The 16,257-nt window shown below is 42.6% G+C and overlaps 1 protein-coding gene across 2 annotated transcripts in view; it reads right to left on the bottom strand.

Annotated features, from left to right (window-relative positions):
- LOC143280817 (protein FAM98A-like) overlaps positions 1 to 16,257 on the bottom strand; it is a 122,393-nt gene that overhangs the window by 83,095 nt on the left and 23,041 nt on the right. The gene's annotated exons all lie outside the window — the stretch shown is intronic.

Here is a 16,257-nt window from a genome sequence, read left to right as displayed (position 1 = left end):
TCAGGAATACCAATTTCAACACCGCTTGGAGAAGATGAAGGGGGCAAGAAAAGACCAAAGGGGAGGGCAGAGAACTGGAGACACCCATTTCTGCCCAATCACCCTGTTGAATGGTCTCTCAAATGTGTTCCTGTATACCCATCTTAAATTTGACCATGGGGCCATAAGCTGGTTTCAGCAGGAAGAAGGAAACAGCGAGCGAGTGTGTAGCAATAGTAGCCCACACAGACATACATGCGGACAGTGCTCTGCCACACCATTAACTTTGCACTTTACTTAGCGGTGTGTATTACATGGGCAGTGTGTACAGCTGTGAACAGCTCCTCGGCTGCTGATAAACTGTCTGAAACTGGATGCTGTGTTTATTTTAATACTCTGTGTCAGAATCAACAACGTGGGCACTATGGGTGTGACTGGATGTGCGATTCTCTGAAAAATTCAACGGTACAAAACATGAGTAGGTTTTATTTCCTACATACAGTATGCAAGTGGTACAAAACTTGGCCAGCACATGAATGTTCCGTGCAGACTGAGGAGCACACATGAAATGTAGTGCAAATACAACTTGGTGTTGTGTGTGTATACGGTTTCAGTTCGAGCTAAAATGTAAAACATAATATACATACATCTCCCCACAATACAACTGGAAGGGAAATATAGATGATACCATTACCTGGAGGTGGCAGACTGCCCCGATGTCATTGTCAGTAAACAATGATCAGCTCCACTGAGAATTGCCGCCAGCCTGCCACCTTAGTTTCACACTTATCTCAATGCACGGGAAGAGAGACAGACAGTCCGACAGAAACATATGCAGGGATAAACATACTGCGAAACTGGCACGTGCATGGAGAGAGAAAGAAAAGCAGAGAGAGACATGGGAGAGACAGAGACAGAGAGAGATGCACAGAAAGAGAGACAGAAATGAAATGAAATTATGGTGCTTAGAGCCTCGCCGACCACTAAGGCCATCTCAAGGCTATCGCCACGTTAATACCTACTACAAGGGTAAAAAACAAACAATAAAAACAAGTCACCACTTTAAGCTTTCCACTCAAAGTTTAAAAAAAACCTTCCATAGTTTAAAACCTTCAAATCTGATTAAAAATGTTCACTTCTTTCAAGAAGTCCATCAGCGACCACGGAGGGATATCACGAAACAAGGTCTTCAAAGAAATCACTGTGTAATGTCTGTGTCTAACGTCATGCAAATCCCAACAGTCAAGGAGCACGTGTTTCATGTTGAGAGGCTCATCACAGGGAATACATTGAGAGGCCTCTTCCACCTTCAACAAGTAAGAATGAGTTAAAAAAAAAAAAAAAGTGTGCCCCACATGCAGTCTGCATAGCACAGACTCCTTTCTGTTCTTCACACCCGATGGGAGGGTCTCTTTTAGGTCTGGACGGATCTGGAACAGCTTGTTGTCCGTCTGGGTGTTCCACTCCTCTTGCCAAAGATCCTTGACATAAGTGTTCACCTTCTGCTTCATGTCTGTGTATGGTACGAAGGATCTCAATAATTCTTTCTTTATAGCGTTCTTGGCCAGCTGGTCTGCCCTTTCATTACGAGCGCCAACATGTCCAGGAACCCAGGCCAACACAACCTCGTATCCTTTCTTCGTTATGAGAGTAAAAGCTTCATAGAATTCCATCAATTTGGGATGAGTCAAAAGATCATGAATCTCTTTTGTTTCGAAGAGAGAACCATTTTTACCGCCAGAACCAGTGCAGTCAGTTCCGCAGTGTACACTGAGCTGTCAGATAGGATGTGTTCCGCTGAGGGCTGGTCAGGAAAGGCGGGACAGAACGCAGATGCAGTGACTCCGTCCTCTGACTTGGAACCGTCAGTGAAGATTTTTTGGAATGTGGGAAATTTGTGGCAGAGTTCTGAAAAGTAAGTTCTATAGGCCGGTGAACTGGTTGAGTCTTTATGGTACAAGGTCAGATCGAATCGGACCTCAGGTGTTTCAAAGGTCCACAGTGGGCTGTTGGGGAACTTGGAGAAGTCTGAGATGCCACCGACATCCAGATCGGCATTTTCTATGTGCGGCTGAATGCGGAGTCCAAGAGGAGGGATGCAGTTTGGCTTGTCTTCAAATTTCTTGTTGAAGGGGTTGTTGAATACAACGTCGTAAGCAGGGTTTTTGGGTTCAGAAAACAGTTTCAAGTAATAGTTTAGGGTCAACTTCAATCTGCGGTTAAAGAGAGGCGGTTCCCCCGCCTCTGCATACAGGCTGTGCACAGGGGTCAGGCGGAATGCACCTAAGCTGAGACGGAGCCCTTGGTGGTGTATAGGGTCCAGCAGTTTCAGGTAAGACGGTTTGGCTGAGCCGTATACTACACATCCGTAATCCAGTTTGGACTGGACCAGGACTCTGTAGAGGTGCAAGAGAGTTCTTTTATCAGCACCCTAGTCCATGTGTGCCACAACTCGGATGATGTTCAGGGCTTTTGTTTGATATGGCTGAGGAAGTTCAGCTTCTGATAAAAAATGACCCCTAAAAATTTGGCTTCCTTGACCGCCAGGATGGTGGATTTTCCCAGATGGATTTCAGGGTCCAGATAGAACTGGCGAAAGTTATGAAAATGACACTGCTGTCTAGGCTATAAGCAGAACCACACACTTAGCTGACTGCGAGATCCCCCTAACAGGCCTGATAGTGCCAGACACTGCACTGATAAGTACCAGCTGCTGTGCCTGCTAACCCGTCACTGACCCTTCTTTGTCTTCTATTAAAGCGTGGCAATTTGCACGCCTCTTTTGAGCGGGCTGGTGAGCATACTCCTATTTCTGCGGCATTAATGTTTTGCACCATTGGAAAGAGCGGACACTTATCTTTTTGATGGTGGTAGTACTTTCCTTGGCTGGTAAATATTTTTTAAGATAGCAGCATTTACTTGAGAGAACTGTGGTGACAATTGTGACTGGCGGTGGTGTGGTTTTTTTCATAGCAGAAGTACCGTGAGTTTGGTTTTCCTTCACATTCTGTTCTCTCACATTTCTTTCTTCCATTCCTTTCTTTCATTCTGTTTTCTTCCCTGTCTTTCTTTTGTGCTGTTTCTTTCCCTCTCTTTCTCTCCTTCATCCCTTCCTTTCTTTCGTGCTGTTTCCTTCCCTCTCTTTCTCTCCTTCTCCTTCATCCCTTCCTTTCTTTCGTTCTGTTTCCTTCTCTCTCTTTCTTTCGTCAGTGCTGCTTTCTCCCCTCTCTTTCTTTCTGTTTTCTTCCCTCTCTTTCTTTCATGCTTTCTAGATTTAACACACACACACACAAACCAGCAGAAATTTTTCTTACAAACCGCCAGAACAAACTGCCATCCACACCCCATACACGTGGCTGTGGTTTTCTTCAATGTGCGTGAATGACTGAATCAGTGTGCCTGTGGAGTACTTGTACAAGCTGCAAAACAGTTGTGATCTTTAACACGCCACAGCTTCCTTCAGAATTTCCAGCCATCAACACAGGTTAGTGAGAGGCATGCTGATGTGTAATGCTGTGCATGGAATGTATTGTCTGTGTTGAGCGAAATATGTGAGATTAGATTCAGTGTGTTAAAAATGTGTCAAAATGCATGTTACCAAACTGGTGGTAAGCATACCTGCTTTTTTCAAACAGTTATCCTGAGAAAAATAATCGGATGTTCACATTTGAGTTTCCTATCGTTTTAAAGCTAAGACTGTGCTCTTTCAAACCATACTATTTATTAAGCGATTGCGTTGACAAGCAGTGTGTTATCAAAAGTTAACGAAGAGGTGTTGTTTTCTCCCTGTGGCCGCTGCCATCGCGCGGAACAGCACACTGGTCTTTCTCCCTCCCAACAGCTGATAACGGCTGGAGGCGCAACGTGAAAGAGAAGTCGTAGCGTTTTGTGCTCTCAGTTCTTCCAAGTTAAAGCTCCAACCCTTCCGGCGGTAGCGTGTTATTTTTAGGCGGTGCTTTTCCCTCCTGAGTTGAATGCAGGGTCAAGTTCGCTCCTCAGATGAACTAAACGTCAAGCGCTGAACACGTGTGATGAATACACTCAGTTTTAGAGGATGAAAAGGTGAAACCATTCTCCTCTGCCCAACACTGAATTTTGTCCACGCAGAGCTGAAGCTGTTGCTGGATGCTGGCATACGTGCTACCAGTTGCATACAGGGCAAAATTGTCCACAAACAGCGAACTGTCCGATCCCTTCTGAACTGACTGGACGATGTCATTTATTTTGACGCTGAAGAGAGCCGGCAACAGAATGCTCCCTTGTGGAACACCCAGCTCCTGCTCGTGAATGTCGGACAGGGTGGTGCCGACCCTCACCTGGAATTGTCTGTCTTGCAAGAAGTTGTGGATAAACTGGGGCTGGTGTCCTCGGAAGCCGAGCTTGTGCAGGTCTGAGAAGATTCCAAATTTCCAGGTGGTATTGTAAGCTTTCTCTAAGTAAAAAAATATGGCCACCACATGCTGTTTTTTGATAAAGGCATTCCTTACTGTGGTTTTCAGATGAACCAGATGGTCAACGGTAGATCGGTGTTTGTGGAAACCTCACTGTTCTTTCGCCAGAAGGCCGTCGGTCTCTAGTTTCCACATCAGTCTACCGTTGACCATCTTCTCCATCAGTTTGCAGATGCAGCTGGTCAGTGCTATTGGGCGGTAGTTGGAGGGGTTCGAGGGGTCTTTTCCCGGTTTTGGCACCGGGATTATGAGGGCTTTCCACCAGGAGGGTGGAAAAAAGCTTGTGATCCAGATGTGGTTGTAACCTTTGAGCAGGGTGTCCAGACAGGTTTCGGGAAGATGTTTTAGAAGTTTATAATGAACCTCGTCCATTCCTGGAGAGGAATCCGTGCAGGTCTGAAGGGCAGATTTTAATTCATTCATAGTGAAAGGAAGGTTGTAGCTCTCTGTGTTGCCAGAAGAGAAGTTGCAGGGTGTTTTTTCTTTCAGGTTTTTGGTTTTGAGAAACAGCAGATTTGTTGGCAGATCTAGAGTTCAGTTCAATTGTGGAGGCTAGCAAATTAGCAACTGCTTTCTTCTCTGTGATCAGAGCGTCTGAGAGCTTGAGATGGTGAAAAGTTGGGCAGACGTTTTTGCCCTTAATTTTTTTTAAAAACCCTCCACACTTTCTTCTTGGGTGTGTTGGAGGTTAAGGAAGAGCAAAAATCTCTCCATGATTTTCTCTGGCTCTTTTTAAAAACATATCTGGCTTTCACCCTCAGCTGTTGATGGGTTCGAATGCTATCGGTCTCAGACGCGCCATTGCGCTCTCTTCTGAGACTTACGGACATCCCGACATTCAGCATTGAACCAGGGCGTTCTTGGCATCTGAGGCTTGGAGGCAGATGATGGGACTGCTTCTTTGGCGCTTTCTAAAATGACCTGTGTCAGAATGTCAGCAGGATTCTTGCTTTGTAAGACTGTTTCTTCCTGCAGCTCCGCTCTTAACTTTGTGGTAAAAATTCCCCAGTCGGCTTTGTCATAGTTCAGGTGGTCAGGCAGAGAGTCACCTTCCCCATCTGTGGAACGGAGGACAACAGGAAAGTGGTCACTCCCATGCAGATCGTCGTGCACTTTCCACTCGTAGTCCAGGACCAACGATGGATCGCAGACCGACAGATCTAATCACAAGAGCTTCCCAGAAGACAGATGAAGGCAATGTTCAAGAGGTCCTGCCTCAGAACACAGACAGAAGGAGGAAGATACAGAGAACAGTGATGGTTTTCTTAAGTGCGACTCTCACTGCCACCACCTGTAAAGGGGTGCTTAAAGGAACTGTACTATATAAAATATAAAAGGGACTTATGTACAAAAAGAGCGACACCTCCCATCAATCCCTCTTGCTTCGGTTGAGCGGGTTTAAAAATGGAGTTAAAACCAGAGAGGGATAAAAACTTGCCATCTCTTTGCAGAGTCTCTTGCAGCGCTAACACTGAAGGTTTCAAAGAATGATAAAGCAACTGGAGTTCCTGGAGATTGGCATAAAAACCACGGATGTTCCAATGAATGACCGCCATTAAAAAGGTTAAAAATGAAACAGCAGCCTAATCCATCGCTACCTCCTGCTCCTCTGCTTGCGGTGGATCAAGGTTGGCCAAGACCGCATATCTGTTTTCTGTATTCAAAGTCCTGTCTGATTCCGGCCAAGCTGGAATATCCACCACCTCACCTTTCCCCAACCCCGCCGAGGCCGCAACCCTCCCCTACTTGGGTTTTGTAGGTGCGGGGGGTTTCTGGGCACTCCCACCAGCCCAAGGGGCAGGCAGACGAGGGGCGGGATGAGGGGGGAAGGGATGGGAGGCAGACACCATGCCTTCGTCCGAGGCTTTCACCCCCTGCCCAGCAGCTCCTGAGGACCGCCGTACAGGATGGGAAGGGGTGGATACAGCGCCTCCACCCAAGGCCAATGGTTTTACCAAAGTCGGTATGTCGTCTGTCTGCGTCCCTGTGGACATCATCTGGATCGCAACGCCCACCATCCTGGGTCTGACGATAGAAACGTATGACAGTCCTGCCTTAGGCAATGTAGCCTCCACTAATTTACGGGCCTCAGAGAACGATATTTTCTTCTCCCTCTTCACCTTCTGGATTTCCATTTCTTTTTTCCAGGTGGGGCAGTCTTTAGACGAAGATGGGTGGCTGCCTCCGCAGTTCACACAACGGGCTGGACTGATGCACTCGCTATGGTGCGCCACCTTTGAACAGGTGCCACACGCCTCTTCCTCCTTGCAGTGGTCCCGCACGTGTCAGAATTTCTAGCACTTGAATCACTGTAGAGGGGACGGCACATACAGACTTACGTTCACCTGCAGGTACCCAACTCTTATGTCCTTGGGGACATTCGGGCAGCAGAAGGTGAGGAAGAATGTGTTGGTCAGGACTCTGACCCCTTCCTTACTGACACCCTGTAAACATCTGTCACTCCCTGAGAGGACAGCTTGCTATTAATCTCTGCCTCAGACACTCCTCTCAACTCAGGGCATATGATGACCCCCTTTGAGCAGTTCAGTCCTTTGTGAGGGGAGACCTTCACCGCCCTATCCACAAAAGTGGCCGCTTTAACTCTTTCCATACGAACGGCGAAAGAAACGACGTTAACAGCATTTCACCCCAATTACCATCATCAAAATATTGCAAGCGGAAGGCTCTTATACTGAAGACGTGAATGTTGACAAAGAATACCGCAATTCTGACGACGGAAGCTAAAGGTTGGGTCATTCAGACACCCACTGGACACCCGAGGGGTCTGTGTAGAGGAGAAGAGAGGACTGGCCGTACTGAGTGAGTTAAGCAGAAGCTGTGTCTGTCTTTTCGATGTCGTCTCCACCAGAAACGTTCCATTCCTCAGCCTCTTGATAGACTTCAATGCGCCTGCCAAACATTGGAAGCCTGTCTGCCTGTCTGGATCCCTCCCTTACCCACCGACCATGGGGTCCAACTTGGGGGCCAGGGTCAAGGGAACACCAGCTTGACCCCTTCCAGGTTTCGGGAGGGACATACGACCAACAGTCTAGCTCTGATGCATTCCCTCCCGATCATGCCCAGCTCCCGGGGACAGAGAACTGAGCACTACAGGGGTTATCGCCGTTAGCCTCTAAACTGCCAGTCTTGAACCAGCCCCACGTAGGGGTAGCCGATTGACACACACAGGCCAATGTGTGCTGCCTGTCTTAGGAGAGGTCCGAGCCAAAGGGACGTGTTGAGAGCAGCGTGCTCTCTCAATCCCCAGGATCTCATTCCCCTCCATCACAGGTCGCGCCGCACTGCAAAAACGGCGGGTCTGAAGAAGGCCGCAGAGAAAAAAGAATGTGGAAAAGAAGGCTTGATGGGGAGCTGGAGACAGAAAAGAGGCGGTAAAAAGAAGAATAGAGAATAGCGAAGGGGACAGTGGGTCACTTTTAGTTTGGGCCTCACTCACAACCTGTACGCATGGGAAGCCTTATCAGGGGCACCAGTACAAAAAAACAACAAAAAAAAACCACCACTTATTCAGCCTGAACAGCTACAATGGCTATGTAGGCTGTCAATTAAGACCTGGGACTAGAGCAGTAAACCCTCAGAAGCACTGATGCTCCCGCCAACACAGCTCGCTCAATCACTGGCCACTAAGCCTCCCGACCACGACAAAGAGAGAGAGAGAGAGACGCAGAGAGAGAGATGGACAGAGAGAGATGCACAGAGAGAGAAAAAAAAAAAAAAAAAAAAAAGTAAAAAAAAAAAAAAAATTGAAAGGCCTCTGGCCCAAAACAATAAGAGTGCACAGTTTCAAGAAAAACATCATGCATTAACTGAAATTTTATTGAGACATTCTTTTCTATGGTTAAGTGCTCTGTATATAAACAAAGAACATTTTGTTATAATATCTGCATTTTCACAGGTTAGAATCAAGGAAAGCTTGAAGAATGACGGATATCTGTGACACTTAACTGGTATTAATTCTCCTCTCAGATCCTGATATTTGTGATACATGAAAAGAAAGTGCACTTCTTTTTCAATTGCATTATGACAATAAGGAAAATAGCTATCATCATTATCTAAAAGGGGTCTATATTGCAAATGACTATATTTTATGGGGGATATACCAATTCTTAACTTAGTAAGACACCTTCATAGGTTTACATTCTTAAGCTGATACTGACTGATTGACACTGAAATTTTACGGAAAGAAATCATGCTTTTCAACTATATTCAAGTGAGGCACACTAGTCTTGCTCAAAACAATCTATGATTCTTTGTTTAAATTCTGAAAGAAACAGCCTTACATTCAACAACCCTTGAGCTTCCCAAACAATGCCAAATTGGTACTTGTATAAAACATTTCTTACACGGCATGCCCAAGTAAAACAGTTTCATCTTTCAGTGATAATAACATATTGTACTAATTTTGAAGGCTTTCTTCAGATATAGTCTATATTCATCCATGCCAACTAGTCATAGCCAAAATTAACACATCTTATATAGGTATTAACAAAATGAGGAAATCTACCTGTTTCTCCATATATTATATATCTAGATGATTTGAACTTACACCCATAAATCACTTCAGGGCAGTTAGATGAAATTTCTCTTGTGTCAAACCCCATATTTCAGATCCATATTTTAGTATTGGTTGTATTTGACAATATCAAAAAACCACCTTGGGTGAATGTTCACCTATAGTCCAGAGTAACTTCATTATTGATGACGCACCATTTCTAGCTCTGTCAACAAGATTTTTGAGTGTGTGAGAAAATGTAAGCCTCGTAGTTGTAGAAAGATAGATTTTAAAATGTAAAAAAAAAAAAAAAAAAAAAAAAAAAAAAAAAAAAAAATTATATATATATATATATGTATGTATATATATATATATATATATATATATATATATATATGTATATATGTATATGTGTGTATATATATATATATATATATATATATATATATATATATGTATATATATATATATATATATGCAAGCTATGTATCTGTAATTCCTCGTTTCCATGACCATCTCTTTGTTGAAGATAAGTATCCACTTTTACTGAAGACAACTATGTTCAGTTTTTCTAGATTAACAATAAGACCAAGATGGTTTGCTGTTCTGAATAATATGTTTAACTGATTCTGTAGACCAATTACAACGTCAGAGAACAGACCAATATCATCTGCAAACAACAGAATAAATAATTCTATAAATTCTGGCAAAAGCCGAGTCCCATATTTGCCATTACTAATAACATCTTTTGTCAATTCATTGATAAACAGTGAAAATAAAAATGGTGAACAAACCTCCCCTTGCTTCAAACCCCGTAAACACAGAAAAGCCTCTGTTAATTCACAACCAGTATGGACTTACGCTTTCACAGGACTATACATACTTTTCAGGGCATTCAGAATCTTACCATTCAAACCATTTCCATGAAGAATTTTCCATAATTTCTCCCTACATACAGAATCAAAAGCCTTTCGTAAGTTGATAAATGCTACATACAATGTTCTGTGTCTTACCAACTGTTTCTGGGCCATAGCTAAAAGCATAAATATGTGGTCAAATGTGCTGTAATCTTCCCCAAAACCTGCTTGTTCCTCCCCAATCATACTGTTGTCTTCTATCCAGTTTGTGATGCGCTTGTTCAAAATAAAACTATATAATTTTCAACAAACATTCAGTAGTGATATTCCTTTATAGCTGTCAGTGTTGTTCAAATTATCTTTTTTGTACAATGGCTGTATCACTGATAAGCACCACTCATCAGGGAATAAACCATGATAAAAAATAAAGTTAAAAAAGTTAACGAGAAATGGTGTTATTCGCTCTATGCTGTTCCTGAAAAATTCACCGATTAAACCATCTGGTCCTGGAGTCTTACTGTGCTTTAGAGCTTTAACTGCATCCGTAATTTCCTCTCTAGAATAGGTATGTTTAACACTTCACAGTCTCTATCAGTTTGAGTATGTGGATCATTCTGATCATAATGTGTCAGTCTGAGCACTTGCAGAATAGTTAAGAACACTTGAGAAGTGATCAAACCACCATTCCCTACTTATTGTATTTTGTCCTCCTAGCCTTGGGCGTACAGATTGTATGTAAAAAAAATTCTTTGGGTTATTCAGGTTACTTTGTGAACTAGAATCTATTTTTTCTCTAAGAGATATTTTCTTTCATTTACGAAGTTCTTTTTATTTTTATTTTTGAGCAGATACATACAATCTGTCTTCATCGAGGTCAGTTCACTTTTGTGTATAACTTGTAATTTGTACTGGGCCAGAGTGTCTCTTTACTGTCTGGTTAGATCTGTAGTAACACACAGCCCATGATTAATTCGCATCCTGTTCTTGCTGTTTCTGTCTCTCAGAACAACCATGGCCTCACTCCACTCTGGAACTTAGGTTGAGGTCGAGGTCTACCAGTGGAAGATGATGATGAACCTGAGCGATGCAATCTTTCAACATCCATCTCCATCCAGTCTTTCAGGGGAAATAGTGCCCAAGAATGTCCACCACTTTCAAAGTACATCAATCAAACGAATCTCCAGTTTCTTCCCTGATGCCACAGAGCAGTAAGTTTGCAGTTTTGGGAAACAGTTTACCAGCTTTTGGAATTTTTGCTCAAGTTCTTTACTTCATATGTTGACTGCTTCCATTGTCTCCAGTAATCTGTTCAGTTTCCCCTCCATGTGCTCAGCTTGCTGATCTACTTTTGCTTCCGTCATTTCATTCTGCCATCAACGTTGAGTCCAGGTAACCACAAAGCAACAAAAACCTCAGATCAAGAAGGGGTTCAGACCCACGTGGGTGCTTCTAGCCACTTTCTGTAGCATTGTTAACAAGGGTGGGAGCTCGCTGTTCTGAAGGGCTTGCAACACTGCCAGAGCATCTGTCAGGAAAACAACTTGACTGCAGTGGTTGTCTGAGTACTGAATCATGGAGGCGGCCTGTATGAGGGCTTCAGTTTCTGCACTGATATCGCGCCTTTGTGAAGCAGTTTGCAATATCTCAATTTCAAAGATGCTGTCCAGCTCCTCTGAACATGGAAAGCAAGGGGGAGTGGATCTTAGAGGGCGGTACTCCACCCAAGGCAGCATGTACCATGATTCTACCACCAATACAATCTACTTGTTGAGTCCCAATGTGCTGGGAGGAACTTGCAGGGGGCTGAATGACTGGAGGTGCTAAATTGGGACCAAGTCACTCAGGGTGCTGGTGTTTTTTTTTTGCCTTGCCACCCCCCCCCCCCCCCTTCTCTCCCACTGTTGGTGCAGACCAAAGAGGGAGTGCTCTTGGGCAGGAATTGACCCGCAGCCACTCTTTTGGCAAATGTATAGAGCCTCGGGTCACTAAGGAGTCCCTGAGGTTTGGAAGAAGACGACCCCAAACCTTGGGGAACAGGATGCACTTCCCATAACTAGAATGCCCTGTGGAGGAAAGCATCAAAAAGTGTATGCCATGGAGATGTCTAGCACCCATCAACAGGCCAATTTGTCCCACTCAGCCAACGTCTTAATGAAAGAGTGGCTGAGACAGCGTGCATCTTTACGGGAGCACCGGAAGTAGTAAGGGGTGCTGACTCCAGGGAGGAGAGGGCCAGCGGCACACCTCAATATGGGTAGAACGCGGGAATCCGCCCGTGGGTGCCATCCACCCTGTGAGTCCATCCCCAAACGTCACAGGCACCTGGACTTCTAAGGAGGGAAAAAAAAAAGAAGAAAACTTTTGAACAGATCAGAGGAAAGTCCAGTGATTAGTCTGACCTGGGTGTCAGACCCACCTGCAGACCAACGAGCTGACAGCCTGGAACCACCCGATATGCATGGGCCTCTCCCAACAGAGGAGACTGGCCAGATAGTGGGGTTGCCTGACACGTAGGAGAGGGTCATGCGCCTATTATCTCTGTAGAGACACTGGGGTGACCTGACATGGGGTGAGCAAAGGAGAGCTGTCCCTCCCCCTCCCCCCTGAAGTCATGGCTTGCCCCGCCACCACCCCAAGAGGAAGGTGCGAGAGAGGAGCAGTGCCACCACTGCGAGTCTTGTCAGTGCACTGAGGATAGAGGGTGGACACCAAATCACCTTCCTCCTATGGAGTAAATCGAGGATCAGGCCTGACCACTTTCCCCCATTCTCCTTTCTGACTGTGTTAGCAGGTAGAGCTATCCCTCCGCAATCCATTTGCAAAGACGCACAAGCCCAATTGCAAACAGGAGAACCCACAGGCTCCAGGACCTTAGATGGTCTCTTGAAAAAGCACTATCCCAACCTCATGGGATTGGCTATTGCAGAGTGGCATGCAAGGCACAGCATTCTGAACAAGTCATTTCCAAGATTTACAAGCCACAATGAGAATGGAAAGCAAGATAGATGAGAAATCGATACAAAAGATCATAACTAAACATCAAAAACTGAAGCAAATGATTTAAATGAGATGAATTTTCCCACCCCTCTTGCGGCCAATCAGTGGCAGCCTGTGTGTGTGTGTGTGTGTGTGTGTGTGTGTGTGTGTGTGTGTGTGCGTGTGTCCATGGTAAACTTTAACATTGACATTTTCTTTGCAAATACTTTGTCAGTTGACACAAAATTTGGCATAAAAATAGGAAAAATTCAGTTCTTTCCACTCATCTTGTTTAAAACAATATTGCACCTCTGGGATGGGCACAAAAAAATAAAACAAGAGAGCCAAGGCCTTCAAGACTCACTCGTGATACACTTAATAAAAAAAAAAAAAATGTAATCGTTAAAATGTGTTCTGTATTTGTTATTATAAACCTTCGGGTTTAAAAAAAAAAAAAAAAAAAAGAAAAAGAAAAGAAAAAAGTCCTAACCAGATTCGAACCCCGCGTGTTTGGGTGAAAAGAAACGGTCTTACCCATTACACTATCATGGCTCCTTAACTGACATTCTAAAATTTAATATTTGAACATACTTTTTTAAAGGGCGATAAATCAATTGCGGTATTCGCAGTGAGAACGCTGTTTAAATCATATTATTCTGGTGTATCTTGGGCATTCAAAAAATCTTTAAGGGCAATAAAAAATTCTTTTTAAGTCCACGGTAAAGGAGACGTGGCTATTGCCGCAATCACACTGCAACATTTAGCCGTTTTCTCTAGATCTAGATAGATGTACAAGTTTAGTTACACCCGCTGGGAATGTAGTACGACACAGTCGATTCAATTTCTCTTTTATGTTCATTCTAGTTTATAGTTTTAAATTTGATATGAAAATTTAGTATTTTGTTAAACTAATAACACGTAGAGCCAAGTACAAGTACTTCTAAACGTTGTAAGAAGTGAAAAGGACTTCACTTTGAGAAAAGTCAAGACTGGAAATTTTTTCGTTTCATCGTGATCAATTCAAGGGTATTAACTTGAATGGTTTACAATTTTTAACTGTGAATTCCGACTGATTCTGTGGATATTTTTATGGCAGTTTGGGGCATAATCCAGTAAGTAATAAAGCGTTCACAAATCTTTCTCTGAATAAATATTTAACAGTCTCCTTCTCCAACTTTCCATCACATGTTATTGTGTATTGTCGACTGAATATAGGATTGAACAGGCAGGTCAACAACTTGAACAAAATGGCGTCGTTCGCGTTCGCGAAGAATATGAGCACGCGCTTTGAATGTGTATAAATATGTGTACGCAATTGATTTTTGCCCATGACCTTCAGGGCTCAGCCAATAGATCTGTAAAGTCCACTCGTCGTATTGATTTTAGTATTTTCCGAAAAAGACCACTTGGGCAAATGAACAAAGTGAAAGCCCTGTACACTGAGAGTAAAACACACAAGCTTTTTATGTATTGAGTGTAATTTCAAAATGTAATGTTTAAGATGAGAAAGATCAGTTTAAAGAAAATTAAGCCCCCTAGCATTAATTATAGATTAATTTCCCTTTTTTACTATCTGCACCAAAATGTTTGCAAAATAAATAAAACTTCCATGCTTAGCAAAAGTAGTTCCTGTTTGAACAAAAAATGATAATAATGACTGCTCTTGTTGTTGTGTCAGAATATCAGATCAAAGTGCCAAGTTTAGAGAATACAAAAAATATAAATATAACAGTAAATGCTGTTTGCATATAACTTGGCTTCTTTTTTAAAAATGTTTTTTGTGCCCATCCCAGAGGTGCAGTATTGTTTTAAACAAGACGACTGGAAAGAACTGAATTTTTCCTATTTTTATGCCTAATTTGGTGTCAACTGATAAAGTATTTGCAGAGAAAATGTGAATGTTAAAGTTTACCACACACACACACAGACAACCGAACACCCGGTTAAAACACAGACTCACTTTGTTTACACAAGTGAGTCAAAAAGAAGCTAAATTATATGCAAACTGAATTTACTGTTATTTTTTTTTTAATTCTCTAAACTTGGCACTTTGATCTAATATTCTGACACAACAACAAGAGCAGTCATTTTTTTCATTTTTTTTGTTCAATACATAAAAAGCTTGTGTGTTTTACTCTCAGTGTACAGGACTTTGACTATGTTCATTCGCCAAAGTGGTCTTTTTCGGAAAATACTAAAATCATATCAATACGAGTAGACTTTATAAGATCTATTGGCTGAGCCCTGAAGGTCATGGGCAAAAATCAATTGCGTACACATATTTATACATATTCAAAGCGCGTGCTCATATTCTTTGCAAACGACGCCATTTTGTTTCAAGTTGTTGACCTGCCCGTTCAATCCTATATTCAATCGACATTACATGACAACATTTGATGGAAAGTTGAAGGAGACCATTAAATATTTATTCAGAGTAAGATCTGTGAACGCCTCATCACTTACTGGATTATGCCCCAAACTGCCATAAAAATATCCACAGAATCAGTCGGAATTCACAGTTAAAAATAATAAACCATTAGAGTTAATACCCTTGAATTGATGAAACGTAAAAACTTCCAGTCTTGACTTTTCTCAAAATGAAGTCCTTTTCACTTCATACGACGTTTAGATAGTACTTGTACTTGGCTCTACATGTTATTAGTTTTTTTCATATCAACTTTAAAACTATAAAACTAGAATGAACATAAAAGAGAAATGGAGTCAACCGTGTCAACCAGGTGTAACTAAACTTGTACATCTATCTAGATCCAGAGAAAAGGGCTAAATGTTGCAGTGTGATTGCGGCGATAGCCACGTTTCCTTTACCGCGGACTTAAAAAGAATTTTCAATTGCCCTTAAAGGTTTTTTGAATGCCCAAGATACACCAGAATAATATGATTTAAACAGCGTTCTCACTGTGAATACTGCAATCGATTTATCGCCCTTTAAAAAAGCATGTTTAAATGTTACAATTTTGAACATCAGTTAAGGAGCCACGATAGTGTAATGGGTAAGACAGTTTCTTCTCACCCAAACACGCGGAGTTCGAATCTGCTGTTAGGACTTTTTTTTCTTTTTCTTTTAACCCGATGCTTTATAATAACAAATCCAGAACACATTTTAACGATTAGATTTTTTTTAAATCATTTTTTTAAGTGTATCACAAGTGAGTTTTGAAGGCCTTACCTCTCTTGTTCCCCCCCCCCCACCCAGTTATGCTGCTGGTCAGGCATCTGCTTGGCAGATGTGGTGTAGCATATATGGATTTGTCCGAACGCAGTGATGCCTCCTTGTTAGACTTCATAAAGAACACTAAGAAATGCAGTGTGAATTCCTTTCACATTATCTTTTCATTTTCACTCCTTAATTTGAACTTATCTGCCAATGATCTGGTAATGATCCAAAGAAAATTTTGCCAATCCAGAATATGAAATATCCAGAGAATCATAATGTAATATAAACTTTGATTTGGAAATCCAC

This window comes from Babylonia areolata, chromosome 4 (genome assembly GCF_041734735.1).
Source record: "Babylonia areolata isolate BAREFJ2019XMU chromosome 4, ASM4173473v1, whole genome shotgun sequence".
Classification (NCBI taxonomy): domain Eukaryota; kingdom Metazoa; phylum Mollusca; class Gastropoda; order Neogastropoda; family Buccinidae; genus Babylonia; species Babylonia areolata.
This window is presented reverse-complemented; position numbering and strand designations above follow the sequence as displayed.